The sequence below is a fragment of the Dreissena polymorpha genome, chromosome 6 (genome assembly GCF_020536995.1).
Source record: "Dreissena polymorpha isolate Duluth1 chromosome 6, UMN_Dpol_1.0, whole genome shotgun sequence".
Taxonomy (NCBI): Eukaryota; Metazoa; Mollusca; class Bivalvia; order Myida; family Dreissenidae; genus Dreissena; species Dreissena polymorpha.
Window position 1 is genome coordinate 112,063,476 of NC_068360.1, and position 21,676 is coordinate 112,085,151.

General features: G+C 34.0%; 1 long non-coding RNA gene across 1 annotated transcript; it reads left to right on the plus strand.

The window, feature by feature from the left end:
* The first annotated feature begins 1,333 nt into the window (after nucleotides 1–1,333).
* Nucleotides 1,334–2,346, plus strand: LOC127834922 (uncharacterized). The gene is made up of 2 exons (XR_008028288.1): nucleotides 1,334–1,607; nucleotides 2,170–2,346. It is a non-coding gene; the product is annotated as an uncharacterized LOC127834922 (long non-coding RNA).
* The last annotated feature ends 19,330 nt before the right edge of the window (nucleotides 2,347–21,676 follow it).

The following is a 21,676-nucleotide window of genomic DNA, read 5'->3' on the forward strand; positions in this document are numbered from 1 at the left end:
CAAATATAACAAGAGTTCTGATTGGCTAATGCCATAATCTAAAATAAATGCTGCTCGAGCAGCATTTTGCTGGTCATAGCTGCTCGAGCAGCATTTTTTTCTGCTTGAGCAGAAGTTAAAGTTTGGACCCCTTTGGTATCCCATAGCGCTCTACATTGATACAACGCTATCCTGGCTGCTAAATTGGTAAAAAATATGTTGTGTTATCGTAAAAATCAAAATGGCCGCCATGTTTTTTTTCAAGAAAACTACCACCCTATAATCGTACAGACTGAGGGGCCATTGTCGTAACAACAAGAAGTCGCTTCTGGTAGATATGAATGCGGTAGAAGAAGTTTCGGTCAAAATAAATTTGTTTGAATAAACTTGCGTATATTTCTTTGTGTTTTTACACTTCTTTATTGATGAATTCCGATGGGGATTGTTGTCGACATTCCGGAGAGCAGGCAAGGGTAGGTGCGAACACTGTCTTTTTTTGCGGGTAAAAGTAGGTGTGAAAGGGGGTCATTTTGCACTTCGTAATTGGCAGATGTTATTGAGTAATATGTGCCACGACTTGTTAAGACGCTAATTGACATTTGAGACACTTATTTACAATTGAGAACGTGAAGATATGCAATTGCATTTTGTGTGTATAAATATTGAATGTTCAACAGTGGTGTACCTCAACAACTGTATCCCTGTCTCCCATGCGACATTCAAATTTACCGGTAATGCCCATGCTTTCCCCGAGGAAAAATCACATGATGTACACTAATTCTTATTTTCTCACGTTTTTCATGAAATGCACGTGGACTGTTAATCTTTTGCTAGAAATTACAAAATTGTCAGAAAAGTACAGTGCTATGCAACCATGCTCCGAATCATGACGCTTCCTATTTTGAATGCTTAATTAAGCTTTCCAATGCCCCGGATTATTGGATTGTGCAATTGTAAAATGGCGGCCATTTTCGGTCTGATTTGGTGGTTTTATTGTCTTTAAATATTTTTTTCTCCATTTTTGCATTTTAAAAACAGCCTGCGTGCTATACACGGGAGCGCGCTTTACGTGGAAACCTACGGTAAATAAGAAATTGTCGCTACGGAGACTTTTAGTATGCATGGGACAATTGGTAGTAGTAATAATATATAATGAAATGAACATAAATATCTACGATACACATGCACACTCAGAGTTCCCGCTGTCGATCGCCATTGGCGCCAATTGCGACAAAATACAAAATCTGGCGACAAAATTTCGTAAATGGCGATTTAAAAAAAATCGGCATTTTTCTGTGTTCATATTTTCTTAAAATGACAAAAGACGCTGTGTTTACCAGCCGCTTTGCGGCAGTCGTAATACTATAGATTTCCATGGTGTAAGGGATACAGCTGTAATCAATGGAGCGTGGTGCTGACTGCCGACTACCGCAAAGTGGCATGTTATGGTGATAATTGCGATTATCTGGGGTGTTGTTGCAAGTTATCTTAATTGGTCGGCAGTTTTATTGCTTCAGAGATAAGGCAATATTGAAATATACCGACTTTGCGCTTAAATGTGAAGTGTTTGTCACAGTGTTCGAAGCAGATTCAAGACCGTTAAATTGACAACAATGACAATCAAAAAGGTCAGTATCGATTGTTTTTAGAAAAATCGGTGTAATTATAGAAAATAGTAAAACATTTTACATGTATTGGTTCTATTTAAACGGTGACATATTGCTGTTTCACTCGTCAAAATGGCAAGTTCAGAGTGTAAAACGACTTTTAGAAAGTGAACATTAGATGCTGCTTATTTTGAGACTCATTCAAAATGCAAACGTTCCCACCGCTATTATTCACCAGCTAACAAACAAAAACCAAACAAAGACAGTTGTTTATCAGAATTTAATTTCCTTCAATATGATTTCCAACACACAATCTATGCTGTGTGAACTCTTTATATCCTCAACACTTATCAATTCATTCACTACCGGATGTACCTTACAAAAAAAAGGTAAACATAGTTTAGCACATGGAAATCAATTTGACATTTGATATACACAAATGCTTATTTTATTTGACTGTTGTGTTAAGGGCTCTATGTAGTAGATCATATGCTAGCACACATTTATATTATTTATATACTTCACATTCATTGATTATTATTAGTATTATATTAATATTATATTTCCCTTTTTGTATTTTCAGAATACCATAATGCTTCTAAAGCACCAAAACTGTGGCAACATATTCAGGCTGCTAAGAAGGTGTCAATCAACAAGAGTTACAACTGATTGAATGTGCCTTTATTTAATTAACAATGTTAAATGTGTTGTTATTATTAATACTACTGTTATTAAATCAATTCCTTTAACATACTGTAAATGCTCAGTTTTTGTTTGTATTATAATAACATGATCTTCATTGCCCAAATGTAGCCCCAGTGTGGCGACAACTTTTTAAATTTGGCGAAAGTAAGTGGCGACAACTTTTGAAAGCCCAGAGGGAACCCTGCACACTATTACTAAGAGGGCTTGAGTGAAGTTAAATTTTCATGGAAGTAGATTTTTTGTAGGCATAAGTTTGACTCCTATTAAAGGCATCTATGTAAAACAAAAATAAAACATCTTTTTTTCATAAATACCGTTTTGAAAACAAAGAATATGCATTGTCATGGGGAAATACTTTTCATTTGCCCCTTTAAACAGTTTGGATTTTCTGATAAGATCATTCACTCAATTAACAAACTTTGATTCAAAGAGGTGAGGTTTTTTGGAGCCTAAAATCTTCTTGTGCCCACTGATGTCTAAAGATTTTGTTCAAACCTTTTGAATCTTTTTATTTTATCATAGAACAATATAACATTTATAAAGGCGTATGTGTCACTGCTTAAATTGTTTTCAACAGAAAGGGTCAACGAGGCTAAAGATAAATCACAGACCAGAATGATAATAGACCAGTATTGGTAGTGCTTTTGTTATTTAATTATGGCTAGTTAATTCAGACAGTTTAACAATATGATCCATTGTTTAAATATGCTTTGTAACTAAATGATCCCAGAGCCCAAATTACAGCAATGATGGCAGAGGCCCATTTGTTATTATGTTGCAAAAAAGTATCACCGCTACAGGGGATTTTTTTTAAGTTTTAACATAAGGCATTTTTTAAATACAAAGATTTTGAGATATTCTGTATAAATCGTTAGGGCTGGAAGGAGGACATTCTTTTTAAAATATTTATCCAATACTTAAGCTGCAGTGTCGTTTTCGTTAAAAATCGAGTCCGGTATTCGGCCTCAAATCGGGTCCGGTATTTGGCCCCATTCCAAATGGAAAAAAGTGACGTAGCAAGCTCCAAGTGCCATTCTAAGAACCAATCCAATATATTGCACAGTGCTTCGTGACGCATTTTTTGTGGTTTAATTGCATATAACTGGCTTCAATCCTTCTGATCATCGTAAATCAAAAGTGGGGAACCACATGACCGTTGCTTGTTCCTTGTCAAGATTGTATGCAACAAGAGATGAGTTCGTCAGAAACACAATGCCCCCTACTGCGCCGCTTTGAAATAAAATTTATATTTATCATTTGGCAGGTATAGAAATCTTCTCCCTTTAAAGCTTATAACTTCCCTTGGATTTTGTAATTTGACCTTTGACATTGAAGGATGACCATGACCTTTTACCACTCAAAATGTGCAGCTTCATGAGATACACATGATGAATGCCAAACATCAAGTTGCTATCTTCAATATTGCAAAAGTTATGGCCTATGTTTTCGGACCGCGACTGACAGACAGACAGTTCAACTGCTATATGCCACCCTACCGCGTGGGGAGGGGGGTCTGTAGACAGTCAAAAATGACATCGCTGACTACCAAGGCCTGTGGTTTATCAAAGAGATCATAGCCACAGTTCATCATGTATCTATGTATAAGTCCACAGGTAAGTTTTTAAATCAAACATTCACAAATTAGTACAGGAAAGAAATGATATTATATCATTAAAAAAAAAATTATCTCCATCAAAGCTTATAACGTCCATTGGATTTGTATTTTCGACCCTAGACCTTGAAGGATTATCTTGACCTTGAAATTTTACCACTCAAAATGTGCAGCTCCATAAGATACACATGCATGCCAAATATCAAGTTACTATCTTCAATATTGCAAAAGTTATGGCCAATGTTAAAGTTTTTTTTCGGACGGACGGACAGACTGACATTCTGACTGACAGACAGTTCAACTGCTATATGCCACCCTACCGTCGGCATAAAAATTAGCAGTAGAAGCAGCTGTTTCAACGATTAAATAACTCTAATGTTAAAAAAAAAATCAAAAAGCTTTCAGCAATTTTAATTGAAAGTTTTATCCCATTTTATATAGAACAGTTTTTTTAAGTTGTTATTTTATTGTATTTAATATTGTTCAAAATTGTGAACGTCATTATAATACAAATAAACTCTATACAGTGTAGAAGGTATTTTCTATTGTTTGGTTAAAGAAGAATAAGGTCCGGGAAAACCTTGTAAGGTCCGGTGAATTTTAAAAAGTTTTCGGACCTCATCTCCCGTAAGATTATTTTGTCTTTCGCATGGGTTGTAATGCACAAGATGCTATGGCAGATATAAGACACTTAATATCAACGGATTGCAATAATATTTACATACCTGTGTAGATAATTCATTTCTCATTAATGTTCCGTAAAAATTATGTAATGACACTTTGAATTTTGCACGCCTGAGCAATTTAAATCCAACCACTATTCACATTTTCAATATCTCTCGATTCACTCGCTGTGTAGATATAAATCGATAACACGGCCTCGATGTAAAGCATCTGGTTTAAAGTGGAAGAATAAACAGCGTAAAATACAGTTTGCGTTCGTCTGTTGTGGTGCAGCGCGTTACATAGTAAACCGATGACGATGTTATAGATTTCTGGATTAATTTAGCATTGTTTTTTTTTCTAAATTGACAATTAAAAAGTTCTGAAATAAATTACATCTTTTATTTTTATACTGTACATAAATAATATTGATACAGATCGTACAGTATACCGTCCTATGTAACGTAGAATGTAAGTACATAACACAACACAGACAGAGGTGCGAAAAAGACATGCATAAACACTTGCTGAAACTTAGAACAGTGAATAGAAACTGCACCATATCTGTTTTGAACATATGCTTATTAAATCGACAAAGATTAGCATACTAGATCTAGTTAGGTAAAAGTCGGTGTTAAAAGCTCATGTTAAATAAAATTACGCGTACACGTTACACCGTAATGCCTTCTTCTGATTGGTTCATATTTAAATCAGTTTCATGACATGGCTACAGGTCAGTGATTGTTTTGCGATTTAAGCAGAAGTTTAACTGAAGAATTTATGCCTTTCCAACTTCAATTCGACGATATTTGAGGTAAAAATGGACTTCTGAACTAAAACTGAATGTGTTGGTAATGTTATTTGGCAGTTTTACGCAAATTGATAAAAATTTAAACTTTCTGGTTTCCACCACAAAAAAGGTCCTTGACCGATAAGACGATCCAAAGAATTAAGCCCATATAAAAAGTATCTTTTTATTCTTTGCGCGTCTTATAAATAAGACTTCCTAATAAGTATCTTATTAAAAATGTAACTCTCAATAGTCGTTGTTTTTCAATTTAGTAAACATCGATCTACAAAGTGCGTTAATGATGTATTAATCTAATCCGTTTTGACCTTGTTATTCGATAATTACTTTCAAAGTATTTTACTTGCCATGTCTTCCCGCCATTTTAAATGTTGTTGTACGTGGGACGATACGGACAACGTTCCACACGGACCTGACGAAACGGTCCAGATTTCTGTCAGTATCGAAAACATTTGATGACCATACGGATCATCGTTAACTAATGTAAATTAAATGTTCATTCAATATTGTGTTAATATATTTTTTTTAAATCAATTTCTGTAAAAATACAGCATATTTTTATGTTAATACATAGTTTAACGGCACATATATGGATAACTCCGCGTTTGTAAGTTCCTGAATTGTTTGTATAATCGTATTACTTAGTATACGCCATTATGCTAAATAACTTAAGGCCATACTTCAGCTTTTCGGACAAACGCTGCAGGCCGTTAACTTCCCGCGTACCTTGCTTGGCACGACCTTTGACAGACAACAAGACAAGACAACTGACCTGGAAACATAAGACAGAGAAAGTCGAAGGTAGAGCCAAAGCTGTGGTTAGCGCTCATGTTAAAAGATAATCGGCACAACGTGGTGGGGCGGGGGCAGAGTCAGCAAGGTGCAGAACGATGCGGCCGGAACAATCACTGGCGCCATGGGATCAAGCCATATTCAAGAGCTGAAAACCATCACTGGCCTTGAAAGACACAAGAGAAACAAACCTCCTTACCAAGGCAGCAAAGTCCAAAACGACTGTCAAATAATCATTCGAAAGACAGACTGTTCCAACCAACTAAGAAAGAACGAAGAGAGAAAGCTGCATCAACCGGGCAAGGGTTTGAAAAGGACATGCCAAGATATCATGGATCATGTCCAAAAAAAAAATAATTTGAAAAAAAAACAGGCTAGAGAAAGGCAGAAAGATTCCAGATACAGCATTGACAAGAAAGACTCGCATAGCGATGCTGAATGAAAGTCCATCTCCATTGAACACATCGACAACTGCTACCCACAACACAACTGGACTCATGTCTTCACTGACGGGTCTGCTGACAAGGCTTTCGAAAGTAGTGACATCAGGTTCTCTGGAGATTAAAATGAACACATCTCCCTCGCCACCGGCCTCTACACCGACAATATCAAGGCTCAAAAAGTAGCGCTGAAAACGGTTGCACTCCACATTGAACAAACCCCCAGCCTCCCCCAAGAACGCTGTGTTTTTAGCAAAGCACAGATAATTTCTGTATATTAAGTTTGTTCTGTTGTACTTTGCATATGAGCGCTGTTATACGAAAATGGTCCTATTTCATATACTGCGAGCGTAGCTCAAGACCACCCTTGGCATTCGTACAGTCTTGTCAAGAGCAACCCACTTACTAAAGACACGCAATGTTCGTGATCTCATTAGCGGACATTGTGACTGATCAGAGCGAGTTGATGCAGAGGCGTATCTGGAGCTACACTGTTTGTATACGTACTTTCACGTGACGCAAATCATTTGAGGTACCTCTAGTCGTATTTTAAATTGTCCAGTTCGTATATGACGCTGGTCTATATTGTGTCCAGTGAAGGTTGGGGCTCTTGAGTTCATGCAGTTATAAGTACAGGCGCTCATCACCTAGGCGACCATGGTTCTATTTCCGTTCCCCAGAAGCATGAGTGTTGGGTTAGTGCTCATTTTATTTTATTGAGATGTTTTATAAATTATTGAGATGTTTTATAAATTAATGACCTAACATACACAAATAGAGAAATATATATGAATATCTAAGGATACCAAATTAAAGAAGTTAACGTTATCGCGAGAGCACTATCATGCTAGGGAAAACTACTGTGCTATGTTTAAAAGTCAATCTAGCAGTTGTGCTCTCCCTTTAATTCTTAAAAAGAAGCGAACTGACCATTCTCCAAAAATGATTCCAAAAACAGAAAACACTCATTACTAAGAATATTGCGATTATAAAGCGGGACACTGTTTATCTAATCTATAAATGTTCAGCAGATAACCTGTCGTATTTTCATCATACCTGCATGCCCCCAATTCTCGCTCAAATACTAAATTATAATCGAGTTATCACTGAGACGCATTTTTAACAGAAATGCATATGTTTATGACATTTGCCATGTACGTCGTGAGCACTTTCACTTTATATATAAAACATATGTTGTTTTGTAGTTTTGCTGCTTTTTATTAAAATATATTTCAGCTTGCTATGAATGTGTTGTTTATTGTGTTGCATCTTGTCTTGTATACTGATTGTTAATATGATAATGATCAATCATATTAAGTTTGAATGTTGCATACTGTATGGTATATTTTCAGTTGGTACCTATAGGTAGACAGTAAGTGAGACGTTCATAAATGTATCATGTAAATAATACCATAAAATATAAAAAGGTAGAACATACTTCACAATCACACACACCATATGGTAATGAGATATGTTCACATGATCTTTTCAATAGCCTTGGCAGCGATATACCTGGATTTCTGTCATTTCGTTAATTTGCCATGTTATGTTGCCAGCTTTCCTGTTATTTTGTTCTCTGTTACTCTAGTTTATAGTTCATAGATAGCTTAGCAAAGTCTAGAACGATTAGTTCATGCTTATATTAGCTTTAAATGCTTTACATGTGCTTGATTATATGTGCTAAAAACTAGTCTTAATCATATGCGCTTAGTCATACTCGTACTAGTCTATGTCTATTTTGAATGTCCGGTTTTAACAATGTGCTATCCTTGCTTAAAGTGCATAAATTTTATTATATGTATACTCTGTCTTGTGAGGTACCTGCTGCTTAGTTCCTTACAAATCTAATTTGAGGGGATAGTCGATCTTTTACTAGATTTTTTACTTGTCGCACTGTTGTGTCCAAATTCGTCCTTCAGTGTTTTTATTCTCTTTCTTTTATGGCGGTTTTTAGACATTTTTAGTCAAGATCAGCAGCTACATAACAAGTTTTTACTCTGTAATACCTGTATAGTGTTTGTAGGTCAGGTTATATATGTTTAATGTATCTATATCCTACCTAGTACCTTACCTCAGATGTACTACAATAGCATTATACTAACATATAGAAAAGTAAATGTGATAATACATGCATTATTTAGTTTGTTTGTCTTAACATTATCTAAACAGTGATCTTAACATGCTTTATGTGTATGAATTTACATGTACCCGTAAGTCGGTTTAAAAAGCTCATTCGAGCTTATGTTACCTGTTTGTGTGTCCGACTTTGTAAATAAAATTTACTTGACTTGACTTGACATATTAATTCAGACATCGATGATTTTATTGCCATATTATCACATCACATTTATAAAAGCTACACAATATCCAAAGTTACTAAACAGGATTGCCTTGAAATCTTGACAGCTTACAATCTCGTTTGGCTTATCTGCAGACTTTCACAGACAGATGATTTTGTAATAAATTCTTAACTTCTAGCTATGTTTGTAAAATAAATGCTATGGCACCTTGAGCAAATAGTACAAATTAAAAATCATATATATCCAGAATTGATAGAAAAGTAATGGCATAGTTGAAACACAATTGTTAAGGCACAATATTATCTTTTGATGATTCCCTCTTTTATTTGTTAAAATACAAGTAAACAAGCATTTTTTTCGTCATATTTTTATTCTTGTTTTCCCAAAACAATATATCAACACCAAATGCAAATTCAAAATGCAAGCTAAAAAACTAAACAATTATATATTAATTAGCAATATTATTGCCTTATACTTATGATATTTTTAACAATTTCATATAAAATAAATTTACATGTATGTATGTGTATTCTTTAGAGCATTTAAGATATTTAATGAATTTTGATTGAATTAAAAATACACACCTTGATATGACATTGAACATATTAAATAACAAATAATGGTCTCTGTTAATATATTTGTATTACTAGTCAAGTATAACCAACTTTATTTTATATGTTAAGTGACTTTTATGTACGGAATTTATTGTATACTCGTACGTCTTCCATAGGAATTTGCACTATCGTTTTGTAGGCCAGGAATAAAATAACATCAAGACTTTCTGAGCAATTATTTCTACTCGTGCTGAACCTTATATATTTAAAATGTTAATCATTAACCTGATTTGCAAAATATGCTCTGTAAATTTAGCTGGCCGCCAACGCGACCAAATAAAAATGATAGGCATTAACCTGTCGTGTTTTCATCATACCTGCATTTCCCCATTCTCGCTCAAATACTAAATTATAATCCAGTTATCACTGAAACGCATTTTTAACAGGAATGCATATGTGTGTATGAAATTTGCCATGTAAATCATGAGCACTTTCACTTAATATATAAAAATATGGTGTTTTGCAGTTGTGTTGCTTTTTATTAAACTTATTTCAGCTTGCTATGAATTTGTCGTTTATTGTGTTGCATCTTCATGCTTTCCAGCAGCACCTTCGAAAAAACTGGGAGAAAACTAGGAACATTATTTTTTAAACAAACTAGGAAAATGTAGGAAGGTTGAAACAAAAACAAGGAGTTACAACTAAGAAATGTATTACCTTTTGGACTTTTCCCTACCTGATTACCAAAGTAACTGTACACATTTCATACAACAGGACGGTTAAGCTGACTAATGGCTATATTCAAGAACGTCACTCAACCTCAACCTTGACTCGACCTCAACTAAAGAAGGCTCGAGGGCGCCTTTGGTTACTTTGAGTCAAGGAAGAGATTGGTATTGACAGTGTTTACTTAGTCGAGGAGAGCTGGAGGAGTCGACAGACCGTGAATGTGTGTGAATATGTATTGTTGGGCACCTATTGTATACAATCGGTTCAATAGCAAAATGTCAAAATAATTGGTTTATTACAATATAAATGTGTAATTTACATATTCATATATGTGAAAAAATGTGCTTTTTTATAACCTGAGCAACCCTATTTTTTGTTGCGACCCTTAAATTTGTTTTGCTATTTCGAATCAAATTTGTAGCAGAAAATTGTTTGGGGGCATTTTCTTATGTCCAACTTAACATACTTTGAAAGGATGTTGCATAGACATTATGATTATTTCTGTCTATGGATATTGTTGGTGCATCATGAAGTAGCTTGTTTTTAAGTAAAAAGGTTCCATGAAAAACAAACGCTTACCTATACCTACCCTTATTTTTTTGGCGAATTTAGTGGAAACAAACACCTTTTTATCATATACTAGACATATATTACAATCAAATATTTTTATATGAACACAATTTCATTAATGGTTTTGTTCAATATGGTATGTGACGAGTGTTAATGCTATGTTATAATAACACCGCTTGTTTTGTGACTGCTCGCGCTGACAATTTTTTTTTGTATATTTCAGTGATTCTATATGTATTTTTTTTAATTCTGTACATATACAACTTGATAAAAAAATCAAAAGGCAAATGCGTACGAATATAACAAGGGAATGGGAAGCATATTCGAAGCGCGACTTTATCGAAACATTATTACTAGTAGTATCATCATTATTTGTTTTGTAGATTCAAAGTCTTTAGTGTGTTGCCTCAGTATTTAGGCACAATATATGCACGGTCTGAAATACAATAAAACTATGGTATGCTATTAATACTTGCAATCTTAAATATAAGCATTCTATCTTCTATGTGGCAAATAATAAATTTTCTAAACACTTACGAAACCACATCAAAAACTAAAAAGCCATAGATGCGAACTTACATCACACCATAAGCATATACGAAATATCATTTTCAAATGTAAATATGTGATGTGATGTGATAAAACTATCGGACTAACAAATGTATATTTATTACAGGTTAGAGGTTATGTGCAGCTGCTGGCTTTATAACATTGATTAAACGTAGCTTCCACTTTGATTTATGAAATTAAAATCAAACAATATAAATGGTTTCATATGTTTAAATTATCGGCATAAACATGTACTATTATCATATTCGTTTAAGTGATTTTTACATATATCTATCTGTAATAGTTTTATCAAATATGTTGAAAGAACGCCAAATATTCAAGAACAAAGAACAGAGGGGCGTAACATTTCATTTAATGCAGTTAGAACAATTATGCGCTTTATGCTGACATGGAAAGAGCTTATACATATATATTTTCAAACAGCAACAGTTACCATTGCATTTGTGTGTTAGTAGAATCAGTGCGAAACGAATGATTTTGGTCTGAATCGTAAATATTCGTTAACAGCGACATGTTATCATTATGAGCAATAATGATCGGCCTAGTCAGTAAATATAAATTTAGTATGACAGTGTACATGCATAATCTACATTAAACTATTTAAAACATTGATTTGGATGCCAATTCATGACAGGGTAAATTATCACACTGTGATACAAAAATATAAAACCATTTTCCACTTAGCACCTCCATATATGAATGATCTAGTAACATTTCCATATTTTTTTCGTACTCACTTTTTGTTCGTACCAATTTTTGTTTCGTACCAAAATTTATTTTCGTATCCACATATTTTTTCGTACCCAAAATTATTCTCACCTAATTTTTTGTTCGTACCCAATTTTTTTTCGTACCCAAATTGTTTTCGAACCAAATCTTATTTCGTACCCTATTTTTATTTCGTACCCATATTTTGTTCGTTCCCAATATTTGTTTCGAACCAAATTTATTTCTTACCCAAATTGTTTTCGTAACCGAATAATTTTTCCTACCAAACTTTTTTGCGTACCCAAATTTTTGCTCGTTCCTTGATTTTTCGCTCCAAAATGTTTGACGTACCCAACTTTATTTTACTAGTACCCACATTTTTACGTACCCAATTTTTTTATTGTACCCAAATTTTTTTCTTACCCAAACTTGTTTTCGTAGCCAGTTTTTTTAGGCATATTTTTTGTACCCAAAATGTTCGTACCCAAATTTGTTTTCGTACCCAAAATTTTCGTACCTATATTCACAATTGTGGTGATATAGATAAACTTAAATTGATTCTTTTATATGCATACTCTTCAAAAGCATCGTCACACCAGAACTGTCAGTACTTTGATTCTTATTTGTTCTTGATTATCCTCACACTCCGAATTGGAGCGGAGGAATCATGTGGTCATCTCCTCCGTCTGTTCGTTCGTCTGTTCGTACTGGCCACTATATCCTCCTACACTTTCAGCACTAGACCCTAGAATCTTAAACACATGGTAGCTATGAGCATATGTGCGAAAGTGCACTATTTGGAATTTTGATCTGACCCCTGGGTCGAAAGTTATAGGTGTTGGGATGGGGCCGGGTAAGAGATTTTCACTTATTTTTTTAGGTTATTTTATATTAACTTCTTCATTTCTAAACCAATTTATTTCAAATTGATACTAAAAATCTCTTACAAAAAAAAACAGTTAATCTCAACTATGCATGGGCCAATTACCAACAATGGGGCGCCCCGCCCAAATAGACCACGCCCACCCAAACTTTTGTTTTAACATAACTTCTTTATTTATTCACCAATTGACTTTAAATTAATACTGAACATCTCTTATGACAACACGGTCTATCTCGACCATCCATGCCAGCATGATCACCGACTCACTTACTCACTGATACACTAAATAACTCATTCGAGAACCCGACCACCCATCCACCCAAGACGTCGTTTTGTAAGGTGCCACTTTTTGTCCTTGAATTACTTCGAGCCTAAGGACTAAACTCAAAGATGCGCCGAGACATCTCTTGCTTTGAATAAAGAGCAACGCATGTGTGAAGAATCTACAGTGAATATAGAAGGCATGCGGTGCGATTACAACATACAGACCGTAATTGCTTTACTGTTTCTAGTGTTGAACACCATGAATCATGATGATAATACAAAAATACATTAATATATTAAGTGGGTATCTAATAAATATGATAAGTTTAGTAAAAGGTGCACTTCACATATATTCAACCAAACAAGTTACATCACATTTAAGAATGTAGGAAGTTATGTATGACAACTTTTAGGATGTCGATGTAATCAATAAAATAAAATACTGACGACAAATACCGAGTTATATATATATTGAACTTAACGCAAACTTATCGGGCCTTTTGATTGGTTGTTCTAAACAATCTCTGTTAAGATTATGTAGTTCAAACGGCTGCCATATTGAAAATAACTTTATACATGCACTCGAAATCCATATGCCTAATAAATTAAATTGTAGGTTATATTCTATATATCTGAACAGCCCATACGATTTAATAAGGGTTAAATGAAAAACAATCCTCATCGTTGAGATTCGAACTTCGGATATTTGAAATCAAAATTGATCGCGCTACCACTGGGTCATTTGACCTTTAGCTATTAGGCTCATATTTCAAACACAAAGCAAGTTTCATAATTATTTTCAAACTTAAAATAACAGATTTTCGTTGAAAAGCTAATCACTAGAAAAACAATAATTTTTAAAGATCTTTGCTTGTCAGGAGTGTTATTTAGGTGTTTCTTTGTTTTGCATCTATACCACGTATATTTATATTTAATTTTTATCTTGAAAGACCGTCAACGTGTTGCGTTCAAGTATTTATGGCGAAAATGGCGAAAATTTACCTACACATTGGTAAATAAAATTGAAGAGAAAGTTTAAGGAAACCGTTCCATTATCATTATTAAAGAAAGATTTCGCTGAAAACAGATAATATAGTGAATTACAAAGTGTATATATAATGTTACATTTAAAGCGCATGTGACTCTCTGATATATCGACTCTCATAAGGTTTACTTGATTAAGCAGTAATATGTTATGCAATTGTTTGTCAATATATTTGCATTAACAACTTAATTTCTCAAACCATGCTGATACATATTGAATTAGCTTTCAAATATTATGTCGTCCTTTAGTTTAGGGAACATTTTGATAATAAATTGTAATTGGTGCGAGTTAAAATTATGTCGTGACTTAAACATGTCGTAAGATCTTGATAGGACAAGATTATCTTTGTTAAAGACTTAAGAACATTTTAGAAGTCGGAACCTGCTTGCTTGAAACATGTTTACTACTTGTTCTCATCCTTGACATGGGCTGTTGGGCCATTTTTGGGACGATTTGTTTTGCTGTCGATAACATTACAAAGTACACAAGAAAAACTTCAAATCAGATTTGGACGTACACTTACCGCTTAATTAAGAATCCTCTCAAAACACTTCCTTTCTTTAAGTAGCATTACAACGTCATCAATATCGTTAAGGACCTCTCACCGCTTTTCTTGAAACTAAAGCTAGTGAGAATTTGCACTTGATAATTCGCTGACACATGAGCTGTGTTATTTTGAATCTGGGTCAATAGCTGTTGTGTTGTTTTTAGTACAAGACTAGCTCAAATTGAGACGCCATTCTGTTAGGAACAACTAAAGTATAAACAAATATAACTAAATAACAAACTAAATAAACATAATATATATGTATATATATATATATATATATATATATATATATATATATATATATATATATATATATATATATATATATATATATATATATATATATAAACAGCCTTTAACAGGAATTCAGAATGCAATTTAATAAATAAGTTATACATTTTACGTTATTTTTTTTTATTTTACGAAGAAGTGTTAAGTGTTGGCGAAAAGTGCGTCGTTGTTATATGACCTTGCCTAACTTGAACATTTCACTTTAAATGTTTGTACTATAATAATTGTGTGAGTTGATGATGCTAGGTCTCACTCTTTAATACGTTTTATATGTTGTTATCTCTAAGAGGTGGACTCAGTAAGAAAGTTTCAAAGAAAAGTTCAAATCATTTGCAAATTCATTGCAAAGCCCCCATTTTCTTACTATTCGATCACATCTAACAGTCTGCATTATAAGGTAATAAGCGCACTTATTATTATACGAACTTTCATAATAGCTGTTTACAAATTTCTTGACATAATATTCCCTATATATATATATATATATATATATATATATAATATTTATTTATTTATTTATTTATTTATTTATATATATATACGAAAATTTTGTTTGTATAGATTGATATACACATTATTATTAATATTTCGCTCCAACTCGTATAAGTATTCGACGAAAACAGGTTGTTTAAATTTGACAAAACTTGACTTCATGGATGTGTGAGTATTCAAAAACACATAATTAAATATATGAATGTAGATAATACACCCCATGCCGTTCAGGACAGTTTCAATTAATTATCATTAAAATCAATCATAACGTCTTTCAATATCAATCGAATTTTACTATTGTCGATATTAGTTAATTTAGAACCAATATTTTACTAAACGTTTATATAAGTTCATATAGCTGGTATGTACCCAATTTGTCGTACACGGCTACGTTTGAAAAATAATGTTTGATTCCAAGAACAGCTTAATCTTTGCTTTCAGAAACCCCCATACTTTGCACGAGTATGTAATAATTGTAGAAAACAAAGTAATGAAATAACGACGCAGCTATCTTTGGTTTAATAGTAGTAAACAACCGCATCTGCCGTATCTGAGGCTATTAATAGATGCGAAACAATCTGCTGATCAACAAGTATAGTGGGATGTTTCGTAACCTCGTTTATAGTGCATGCTACATGTATTACAGCGGGGTTAAATTTGATATCACTGTTAAACACTATTTTTCTCAACAGATATAGGCGATCTTTTGTAATTACGGGTGCTTGCAACGCAATTGTAGAAGGTTAAGCTTGTTTATATTCACAGAACTCAATGTATAAAAAGGTTTTTTGCAGTTTTATCCATGTTATTTTCGTCCATAAAACGTTTTGTCCACTTACATTTACAACGTTTGGCGGATGTACATATTTGGCTATATGCATGATATCTACAAAGTTATAGTACTTGAGTACGGCACTACAACATACGGATTTCTTTTTCGTGCAACCCTCAGAATTGTTTCTCACTGGCTTGGTACATATACCGATGTAAGTTTCTTTGCTAGTTCTTTTGAAGCATGTACAATATCACACTCCATCTGGCTATGTCCACTTTCTAAATACTTTTGTTCAAAGGTGTCTATGTTTTTATATTTTTCAAAAGCATGCATTAATGCAACAGTAACAACCCTATTGCGATTTTGACCACAACAACGGTCAGAATAAAAACAGACATTCTCCACTGTGATAGGAAGAGAGTTCATGTACGTCAAATGAAAAGTTCCCACTTCACAAGAGCTCCGGTTTTCCTTCAGTTTCATTCCACAAAAACCATGTAGAAATGGCGTATTGTAAAGAATAAAAGGAAAGATTGTAACAACTGCGCTTTCTGTAATAATAATCTTTACTCACAAGAGAACATGTAATCGGTAAAACAGCCTTTAGATCAAATGTTGCAACATGGTATGACTTGTCTTGTTTTTCTGGAGATCCACCTTTTCATCTGTGGCTCATTTTTTCTTTTGATATGGTCATCAAAAGCAATTTTCAAATCGGTGGTCAGCTCGCCTGCTATCTCCTTATTTCTATACATAGAACACGTCTGACACTGGTATTTCTTGGTTATATGGAATGAATAGTTAATCTCCTGACAGAAAATTGTACGATACATTGAGCTTGAAAAGTATTGCCTGCCCTTTTCTTTACACTTTTCTTTGTATAATTAATGCAGTTTACTAATATTTATATCAGATCTTAGAAAACGCCTTTACGTGTCTTGGCGTGTGTAATGTGCTTCTACTGTAGGTAATGATTCATTATGATTTCGAAAATCTTTTTTGATTGCATCTGAGTTTTTGTTATGGGGATTGTGCTTTCCACGCATGTCAAAGGAAGCAAATGTTCCGGAATTTCAGGGCTGTATCTATCATTCTTCCACCAACAGCTAACGTCTTCTGGAAGAAAGCTTTGCAAACACGTTTCATATCTAAGTGATATACTCTGGAAATAGCTCTGCGCTTTGATGAGTGTGTCCTTACACGACTCGGCACATCCTCCGTTAATGGCAATTGTAAACTATTGAAACCAATCCCTAAATAATGTGAATATGCCATGAGGTTGGGTTAACATATATCCCGATCAAACTAGGAAATTTAATACATTGTATACACAATGTCTGGTATAAAAAATAGTAACATAGGTTTTAACTCAAATTCCTCATGCTTACTTTGTGTAAACTTATTATTATGCGTGTATTATAGACTGGTAGGAGAGAAACTTATGTTTGTTCTCCATTTCATGTGCGTGAATTACATTTTGAATTAAATTTTGAACGTGAGTAAAATACTTTGTTATTATTTTGTAAGAATAAATACTAGCAATTTCTCTCGTAGAATATTATTTTATTTGAATACCTCCTTGTTATACCATTCGATCCTAACATATTGACTGATTGTATTCATAAATATAGCATTATTTGTGTTAAATTATATTTGTATGTTTCTAATTGGTATTTGTGGTCATGTGCTTCATTTAAATATAAAAAGTCTATCTGGTAACAGTGATACATGCGTAGTAAAATACAACACCCTGATGTGCGTGATGCTATTCAAGACTTAAGGTAGACGTAAATATTACTCTAAGTGGGATTGTCAGGATGTCAAATGCTGAGAAACATAGTGATACTCATTCATTGATAACCACTCGAAAGTGAATTACGTAAATTGATGTTGGGTGTTACCAAAAGGCCTGCATTATGTGAAGACCCAAAGTGTGTCCCACCACTCCTACCTAAGTTAATTACTAGACTCATCAAAATTGAAACGAATTTGAAATTAAAGCTTTAGTTTCCAGCTACATGTGTATTTAGGTTTTACTTAAAGTTATTCAATGTTGGCTTGGTCTTATGCGGTGGAGGGGGGAACCGTATTGCCCAGAGGAAACCCAACTGTCCGGTATGGTGACCACCTACCAAACTCACATGCCCTGGGAATGGGGATTGACCCCCGGATGCAGAAATGAGAAGTGCATGTTCCAACCACTGCGCTGACTGGACAGCCTTGTAGATTATAAATTAACATAAACCTATTTAAATTGAGATTTTAAAAATCAGGTCAATGCTTTTGCTGCATAATACAACTAAATCTGGTCAATGTGTTTGCTGCATAAAACTATTAAACCAGGTCAATGTGTTCGCTGCACAATAAAACAAAGTCAGGTCAATGTGTTTTCGGCATAATACAACTAAACAAAGTCAAATTGTTCACTGCGTAAAACAACTACATCACGACAATGTGTTCGCTGCGTAAAACAACTAAATCACATGAATATGATTTATGCATAATACAACCAAATCAGGTCAATGTGTTCACTGCATAATACACCTAAATTAGGTAAATGTGTTCGCTGCATAATACAAATGAATCAGGTCAATGTTTTCGCTCCATAATACAACAATCAGGTAAATGTGCTCACTGCACAAGGCAACTAAATCAGGTAAATGTGTTCAACCCATAATAAAACTAAATCGTGTCGAATTGTGTTTGCTGCATAATGCATCATTGAGGTCAATGTGTTCATTACATAATACAATCATGTCAATGTGTTCGCTGCATAATGCAACAAACAGGTCAATGTGTCCACTGTATAGTGCAACCAACAGGTCAATGTGTTCGCTGCATATTGCAACAAACAGGTCAATGTGTTCGCTGCATAATTAAATTAAATCAGGTCAATGTGTTTGCTGCATAATTAAACTAAATCAGGCCAATATGAGTGCTGCATAATGCAACAATCAGGTTTCTGTGTTCACTGCATATAACAACTAAATAAGTTGAATGTGTTTGGTGCATATTGTGTTCGCTGCATAATGCAACGTTCATGTCAATGTGTTTGTTGCATAATGCAACAATCAGGTCAATGTGTTTGCTGAATTATGCAAAAAAACAGGTCAATATGTTCACTGCATAATACAGCAATTAAGTCAATGTGTTCACTGCATAATGCATTAAACAGGTCAATGTGTTCACTGAATAATAAAACAATCAGGTCAATGTGTTCACTGCATACATGTATTGCAATAAACAGGTCGATGTGTTCACTGCATAATACAACAATCAGTTCAATATGTTCACTGCATAATGCAACAAACAGGTCAATGTGTTCACCGAATAATACAATAATCAGGTCAATGTTTGTTTTGTATTAAACAACTAAATCACTTGAATGTGAATGCTGCATAATTAAACACTTAATTCAATGTGTTTGAAGCAAAATGCTACTAAATGTAATGTCAATCTATTCGCTGCATAATACTGCTAAATCAGGTCAATGTGTTCATTGCATAATACAGTTAAATCAGGTGAATGTGTTGCAAAATGCAACACAATCAGGTCAATCTGTTTGCTGCATAAACCAACTATCAGATAAATGTGTTCGCTGCGTAATGCAATCAGGTAATTGTGTTTGCTGCTTAATACAAAATCAGGTCAATGTGTTATCTGTATAATGCAACAATGAGGTCAATGTGTTCCCTGCTTAATACAACAATCAGTTCATTGTGTTCTCTGCATAATACAACTAAATCATGGTAATTCATACCTTGACCAATACATAAGTTGTTACAGTGATGTATGCATTTACTTTTTCTTTCATTTTCTGTTCTTATTGATATCCGAGTTTTTCACATTGCAGCGTTACATCACCCTCTGATATATTGCTTAAGTGCGAGATGGTAACACAATTGCAGGGCATCGACCTAATTTGTGTAAGTTAATACATGTCATTTACCCACGATCTATTTCATTACATTTCTATTTGGTTTATTGTTTTTAACAACAAAAAATACATCTGGAGCAATTAGACAAAACCTCCGTGTCAAACAAATATAAACAATCAATAAGAAACATCCTTAAGGGTATGACAATTAAAAAAAAAGTGCTATGTTGCAGATAATATTATAACATGTATGTCGCCTTTCTAAGTTTTGCTTGTCGGCACGATCGTGACAGTCCAACTATTGATTTCCGGTCAAAATAAGCAATGTTTGTATCGAACCGGAGCGAAATATACACAGGGCGATTTGTTAGTAACTATCTGATATACCTGTTAAGTTGTTAACTCGTATCGTGTTTAATTCGGTTGTTATTGTATCTATGAACTAGGATGTACATAATAGCAATACTTAACTATCGGTCCTTCAAAGTCAACATTCAAATATGCCCTTTCGTTTACCAGATCTGTTTGGCGCTCCTCACTAGTGGTTATTTCCGTTTATCTTGATTGTGACACCAAATTGTGTATGGTTCTTACATTAATATATTTAACAGTAGACCCAATCCGAAAATATTGTGTATGCCACGGCATTGACTGACTGGGAGGTATATATTGTTTGACCCATCCTTCCATCTCTACACGGTTAACACACAATGACACATGCCATAGAATATCAATTATGTTTCCTACAAAGCTTTCATACTTGCATGGATGTTGTCCTTGAACACTATCAACACCCCCACTCTAACCTTACCTCATGTTGCTGTTGGCGCTGACCTACATTTGACTCAGACTAATGCAGAGTACAATCTCTTGTTTAACCCTTTACCACTTAGATACATATTTTGTACACATTTGAAGTCCCTTAGAAAATAATATTAAATTGAATACCTATCTAACATGATGCAAGTTTTAAAGACCTCATTTCCAACCCTTAGATACTGATTAGCAGCAAACAGCATATAAACATGAACAGTCTGCGAGTTACTCGCAGGGTTATGGTTAGAACGGTATTTTTGAACATTTCTTTTTTCTGGTTGACTGCCCCTTTAAGGCTAGTGACATATAACTGACTTTACAATATTGATTTATACATCGTATCTTAAAATCTGTTTTTGTGCACAGTATGCTGTCTCATCATGTGTTTTTAAAAGTCCTGCTTTAGACAGAATTTCACTACCAACACCCTACCAGCTCACATCGAAATATGTATAAAAGGTGCCCAATATACATACTTATGTATCTTTATCATGACAAGGCAGTGATGGTGAAAGATTTGTGCTTAATATCATTAAACATGTATTTCTATTAAGTCAGTCAAGAGCCACTAATTCAGAAAACGGATGCAGTTTTTATTAACTGATATTTCCAGCAATCCACTACCTAAGTACTCTCAGTCAACAAG